The 7,532-nt window shown below is 34.3% G+C and overlaps 1 non-coding gene across 1 annotated transcript; it reads left to right on the forward strand.

Annotated features, from left to right (window-relative positions):
- The first annotated feature begins 765 nt into the window (after window positions 1-765).
- LOC117286422 lies at window positions 766-870 on the forward strand. The gene has a single exon (XR_004517594.1). It is a non-coding gene; the product is annotated as a U6 spliceosomal RNA (small nuclear RNA).
- Window positions 871-7,532: the final 6,662 nt, after the last annotated feature.

Raw genomic sequence — 7,532 nt, forward strand, 5'->3', positions numbered from 1 at the left:
AATGATTAGAGAGCAGAGAATGAGTCTCTCTAACTTGTTTTTTACTTAGTAAATAAAAGAGGCACAACAGCACAACAAACTGTGCAACAGTTCAATCACATATACTTGTCTCAACAATGCTATCAGTAAATATTTGACTCAAGGATTCATTTCAGAGTCTATAAAAGAGCCTGAGCTCAGTATAGTACTTGGAAGTATAAGGAACTCAGTAAATTGAGACAATGAAATTTCGACACAAAGACAATATATAGAAAAAATCAATACAAACAAAAGAAATGACTGCATAATACTTTAATTTCTTTTTATGATGATAACCTATTATACGTTATTTAGAATAATGCTTTGGAAAAATTATAGGGCTTCTAAAATTTCAGACATAAACTTGTACTGTTTGTGACTTTCTTGTATTCTGTGGAGTACATCATGCTCCGGTAAACACTTTTAGTAATACAACTAATCATTGTCCTCATGAGTATTTGAGATATTTTCAGCCAACAGATGTGAGCATTGCAAAATGTGAATACTGTTGCAAGGAAGCAATGTATCTTGAAGAATCTATTAATTTATGAGCAGGAAAGAATGTGAAATGAGTAGTAAATGGTGATGTCTAGACTTGTGTGAACAGATTTTAAAGTTCTAAGAAATAGTTTGGTTTTATCTATATTTAATGAAGTATATCAATGCCAATACTTGCCAAAAAGTTGTAAAGCAGGATGATATAGTGGAAAAAATAATAACTAAAGAAGTTAAACACTTGAATTTCAGTGCTTGCTTCAGCAGCACTATACTAACATTAGAATGATACAGAGAAGATTAGAATGGCCCCTGCGCACAGATGACATACAAATTCATGAATTGTTCCATATATTTTGTCAATTTCTAAGCTGTGCTGGATGCTATTTTGTTGCTGATTGTATCAACTGAGCTAAAGAGTTGTGACTGATTTAATCTGTTTCCTACCTGATCTTATGAAAATAAGGGTGTCTCTGAGTCATTAGAGACTCAAAACCTAAAGAGCATCTATAACAGGAAGATCGAAGTGGTAACCCACGAATTAAACCAAGGACAGCACCAACAAGAAAAATAAAAATGAGAAAACACTTAAGAAAGGCATAAATACAGACTTCCAGTTCACCAACAGCAAGTTCTAGGGGAAACAAGGTGGAAAAGCCTGACAATCAACACCAGGATACCCTGAACTCATAACACAGGAAGTAACAAAACAGATTAATGAGGCTCTAGAAAAATTCAAAACAGAATAATTTCACAGATAACTACAGAGTTGGTGAGCACAATGAAAGACAAGATTAGACTCTAGAACAGAAACAGACAAAAAAATAGATGAGTTCAGGATCATGATAGAAGCCATCTTATGTCAAGCATAAGAAAGAGATAGAAACCATAAATAACCAACATAGGAAAGAAATGGAATCCATCTATAGAAATAATTTGCAGCAGATTAAATGTGAAGATAGAATTTCAGATATAGAAGATAGGATTGTGGTCAGTGACCATGAAAACAGAGATCTCTTCAAAACAATAAAGGATCATGAGAAATTGATCCAACAACTCCTAGATGATGCAAAAAAGAATAATATAAGAATGGTAGGAGTACATGAAAAAGGAGAAAGTACAAATGTCATAAAAAATCATGCTCATAGAATTAATAACAGAAAACTTCCCTAACAGGGGAAAAGAATGACATACAGATAAGTGAGGCATATAGGACTCCAACTAGCAATGATTAAAAAAAAAAAATCTACACTTAGACATATAATAGTCAAGATTCCAGAAACACAACAGAAGAACAAAAAACTGAAAGAAGTTTGAGAAAGAAACAAATCACATGCAAAGGAAAGCTCATTAGAATCACAACAAACTTTTCAACACAAACACTCAGGTCAAGGAGAGCCTGGAGTGAGGTATTCCAAGCCCTAAAAGAAAACAACCTCTAACCTAGACAGAGGAATCCTGCAATACTCTCCTTTAAAATGGATGAGGAAATAACATACTTCCATGACAAAGAACACCTAAGAAACTACATGAACACCAAACCAACACTCCAAACAATTCTAAACAATATCCTAGAAAAATACAATGAAGTTCACAACACCATGAGGCCAACAGAGCAAATCAATTAGTCAAGGCAAGAAACTAAAGGGGGGGGGATAAAAAAACAGCTAACAACAGGATAACAACATGATGATGATAAATCAATACATATGAGGTATCACCTAGACAAAAAAAAATCAACAATGAAATGCTAGAACTGAATGAAGCTTTTGAACAAATGAATGAATTTAATACATGTCAAGAGTGTTCTACCCATAAAATCAGAATATACATTCTTTTCACCTGAACAGGGGTCATTCTCCAAAAGAGACCACATAATAGCTCATAGAACATGTTTAAATGCAAAGGAATTGAAGTTATCCTGTGTATATTAGCAGACCATAGTGCAAATAAACTGAACTTTAATAGCATAAGAAACCACAAGAACTTCACAAACACATGGAAATTGAACAACACTCTCCTGAATAACCAATGGGTCACAGAGTCAATTAAAGAAGAAATTAGACACTTTTTACAAATGCATGGTGATGCCAATACAACATACAGGAATCTATGGGGCACAATAAAACAGTTCTACGAGATAAATTTATAGCAGTGAATGCCCACACTAGGAAAAGAGAGTGAGCTCAAATAAACAACCTAATGCAGAATCTTAAGCTCCTAGAAAAAGAAGAGCAGGACAAACCCAAAGCTCATACAAGGGAGGAAATTATAAAGATCAGAGCAGAAATTAATGTAATTGAGATTAAGAGAATGATACAAAAAAATCAATTAATCAAAGAGCTTTTTTAAAAAATAAAAATCGATAAATCCTTAGCCAACCTTATCAAAAAAAAAGGAAAAAAAAAGGCTCAAATCCATGCAATAAGGAATGAAAAAGGTGAAGTCACAAAAGATCCAGCCCAAATCAAGAGGATCATCAATACCTACTTTGAGAATCTGTACTCTAATAAAATGAAAAACACAGAAGAAATGGAAAGATTTCTAGATACTTATGAATTACTAAAGTTGAATGAAGAAGATACAAAAATTCTAAACACCCCAATTACAATCAGTGAAATTGAAATGTAATTAAAAATCTACCAAGAAAAAGCCCAGGTCCTGATGGCTTCACTGCTGAATTCTACAAGATATTTAGAGAAGAACTATCACCACTACTCTTCAATGAAACTTTTCAGTGAAATTGAAAGGGAAGCAGCAGTTCCAAATCCATTCCTGGATTCAAGTGTTACTATGCTCAAGCCAGGGAAAGACCCAACCAAAACAGAGAACTATAGGCCAATCTTCCTAATAAACATAGATGCAAAAATCCTCAATAAGATAATGGCACATAGAATACAGAGGGTCATCAAGAACATCATATAACCTGACCAAATCAGTTTTATTTCAGGGATTCAAGGATTGTTCAACATATGTAAATTAATAAATATAATATGCCATATTAACAGAGTCAAGGACAAAAACCATATGATGATCATAATAGATGCAGAAAAAGCATTCAACAAAATTCAGCAGCCATTCATGATAAAAACCCTGCAGAAAACTGGCAAGTTGGTCTTTATCTCAAGTTGAAAAAGGCTACCTATGAAAAACCAACAGCCAACATCATATTAAAACTGAAAACCTTGACGCTAAACTCAGGAACAAGACAAGGATGTCCACTACCAATACTCTTCGTCAATATAGTTCTGGAAACATTAGCTACAGCAATTAGACAAGATAAATTAAAGCAATAAAGATAGGAAAGGAAGAAGTTAAATTGTCATTATTTGCTGAGGATATGATACTCTACATAGAAGACCCGAAAAACTCTGCCAAAAGACTCTAGACTTAATGGACACTTTCAGCAAAGTTGCTGGTTACAAGGTCAATGTTCAAAAAATCAACAGCCTTCTTGTACACAAATAACAGTCTCACTGAGAGAGAAATTAGGGAAATAATTCCCTTCACAATAGCATCCAAAAAATATGAAATATCTAGGAACTAATCTAATGAAGGAAGCAAAGTACATTGAAACAAGACATTGAAGAGGATATAAGAAAATGGAAAGATATCCTTGCTTCTGGGTAGGAGGAATCAACATAGTAAAAATGTCCATATGACCAAAACTGCTATAAAGATTCAATGCAATCCTGATTGAAATTCCAACAGTATATTTCACAGAACTAGAGAAAACAATCCACAAATTCATTTGGAACAAGAGACTTCAAATAGCAAAAGCAAATCTAGACAACAGAGACATGATGGGGGTATCACAATCCCCATCTTGAAACTATAGTACAAAGCCACTGTGATAAAACAGCATGGTACTGGCAAAGAAACAGACCTGAGGATCAGTGGAATAGATTGGAAAATACAGAAAGAACTCCAGATGCACTCAACTACCTCATCTTTGACAAAGGAGCCAATGATCCTAAATGGAGGAAATACAGCCTCTTTAACAAATGGTGTTGGAAAAACTGGATTTCTACCTGCCAAAGATTCAAACTAGACCCTTGTCTCTCAGCATGAAGTAAACTAAAATCCAAGTGGTGTAAAGATCTAAATAGTAAAACAGAAACACAACTTTCTGGAAGATAAGTTAGGTAGAACTCTCAAAAGACATTGGCATTTTTGAACAAATTCTCTGTTGCCAGGGAACCAGCACAAAGAATCAACAACTGGGATATCATCTTATTAAAAAGCTTCTGCATTGCAAGAAAAACCACCAACAGAGCTAAGAGACAACCTACAATGTGGAAAAACATTTTCACCAGCTTCTCCACAGACCAAGGACTATTACCAAAATATATAAAGAACTCAAAAAAGTTCAGGCTGCCCAAATATAAAGACCCGATTCAAAAATGGTCATGTGAAATGAGCAGACATTTCTCAGACAAAGAAGTAAAATCAGCAAATAAATATATGAAAATATGTTCCACATCACTGGTCATTCAAGAAATGCAGATGAAAGCAACACTGAGATTCCTCCTCACCCCACAAAAAATGGCTGCTATCAAGAAATCAACCAATAGCAAATGTTAGCAGGTTTATGGCGAGAAAGGAACCCTGCTTCATTGTTGCTTGGATTGCAGACTGGTGCAATCACTGTGGAAATCAGTGTGGAGATATCTCAAAAAAACATGATTTGAGGTTCCATTGACCCATCTATCTCTCTGCTGACTATCTTTCCACAATATATGCACACCCCTGTTTCTAGTGGCACAGTTTGTAATAGCTAAAATTTGGAAACAGCCCAATTGCCCATCTATTGGAGTGTGGATAAAGAAGATGTGATGTTTCTATAAAATGTTACACTACTCAGCCATAAAGAATGAGAAACTAGAATCATTCATAGGAAATGGATGCATATTGAGGCCATACTCTTAAGTGAAATAAATAGGACACACGTGTAAATACCAAATAGTTTCTCTGGTGTGAAAAACTAAATGTGTAAATAAGATCCAAATTGTATAAGTGATAATGTGAAATGGAAGATAAGGGCTAAAGGTGTAGGGAAAGTGGGAAGGGTAGGGGAAAGGAAAGAATGGAAAAGAAAAAATATGAGAAAATGAAAAAATGTAAGCAAAATCTTTGTAAATAGGGAAGAGTGGAGGGGTTGAAGGGAGGGCAGGGCTATGGGGAAAAAATGAGAACCAAGACCTGTCATGCAAAGGTACAAGATCCCAATGATGAATGTTACTGCACTTCATACCTAAAAAGTCCCAATAAATTCAATGAAAAAAAAAAAAAGACTTGAATTTCAATTCCAGATTTGTGTCCCTCTAAACATACAGGAAATATATTTACTCATTTATTAACTGGGGATTGAGCCTAGAACCTTCAACTTGAGCTGCATCTGTAGCTGCTCCTGCTGCTGCTGCTTCTTCTCCTTCTTCTTTTTTGGACATAGGGTCTGACTAAGTCATTGTTGTGATTTATATTTAGATGGGCCTCCAAAGCCTCACTGGCTTGTAGGTGGGGCTTTTCAAAGCTAGCTGAATTTATGGTGTGTATTAGTAAATTAGTCCACTGACTACTTTAGCATAGTTCTGGGTATGGATAATGAGAATGCCTATTCTGAGTATGTTTGGCAGCAACTAAAAGGCTTATAGCCTAGTTTTGTGGTTTAAACATTTCATTTCCAAAATAGTATTTCTTATTAGTTTTAAAATGCTATTCACAGAAAGCATTATTTTACTATTTCTACCTTTAAATATAGCAAGCAGTTCTAAATACCTAGAACTATATTTTTCATGTAATAATGACTTCTATCATAGAGCACTGATAAATAAAATGCACATGTAACAATAGTTATAATCTGAGGTACCTTCTATGTATGACCATTTTGGCCTTGAACCAGTCCCTTCTCACTTCCTTCTCTCTGCCTTCAATCCACTGGACAAGTTCAGGCATATGCAATGTTAGAGATGGCTGAATCCAAAATTCACTTACAGAACAAGCTTTTATCTGTATTTTAACACAAATGTACAAAGTATGCTAATTTTACTAATTTCTGTGTCATATCTTGGCAACCTCTTCAACATCTAGGGGCTAGATGATGAAAAAATTTAGACTTATTTGCCTGGTATATACATTATATGCACAGCAAAAAAAAAAAAAAAAAAAAAGCTCACAAAACATGAAAAATGATGCATGAAAATTTCTAAGTACAAATGCACTAACATACTACCTTTTGCAATTGCTTTCCTCCAACCTACTCCAAACCACTGAACAAGTATAAACAGTACCGTATTGCTTATGAGATGATTCTCTTCCCAAAAGACAGTATTTCTTGTAAATTTCAGTAAAAAGATTTACAAAGTGATATTTTACTACCTCTACATTTTACATATATTGGGAACTTCTAGACATCTGGATAAGACTACATGTTTCAAGTAAGGACTCAATTTTTCCATTATATATGCACAGCATTTGTTATTAAACAGCACACATGAAACAATAGTTATAAATTAAAAGTGTCTTGAAGATTCGAGCCTTGTAGTCTAGAATCTTTCCCTTCTCCAATAATTCAGTGGGCTAAAATTGCTCAGATTTTCAGAAGACAATCTTTCTAAGGAATTTTAAAACAAAATTTGTTAGTTTACTAGCTCTATTTTTGTCAAAACTGGAAAACTCTTTAACATCTAGGAAGACTATTTGTTCTAAAAGGACTCATTTGTAATTCGTATACCCTACATACACAGCAAAGTAAAACAAGGTACACAGACATAAGGGACAATGGTAACCTGCCTCGCTATAAATACACTAACATAGCACTGTGCATTTCCTTTTCTTCTGAGAATTAGTGTACAAACACAGTGTGCACTACTCCCGAAGAGGGTTGCCTAGTTCTCCCACAAAATAACACTTTGAATTTTAACAAAAAGAAATTTACAAAATGTTATTTTATTACTTTTGTTTTGTAACATGTATCAGGCACTTGAAGACATCTAGAAAGACCACACTTCAATAAAATA

Source organism: Fukomys damarensis, unplaced genomic scaffold, assembly GCF_012274545.1.
Source record: "Fukomys damarensis isolate Sample0158 unplaced genomic scaffold, DMR_v1.0_HiC HiC_scaffold_16, whole genome shotgun sequence".
NCBI classification, from domain to species: Eukaryota; Metazoa; Chordata; class Mammalia; order Rodentia; family Bathyergidae; genus Fukomys; species Fukomys damarensis.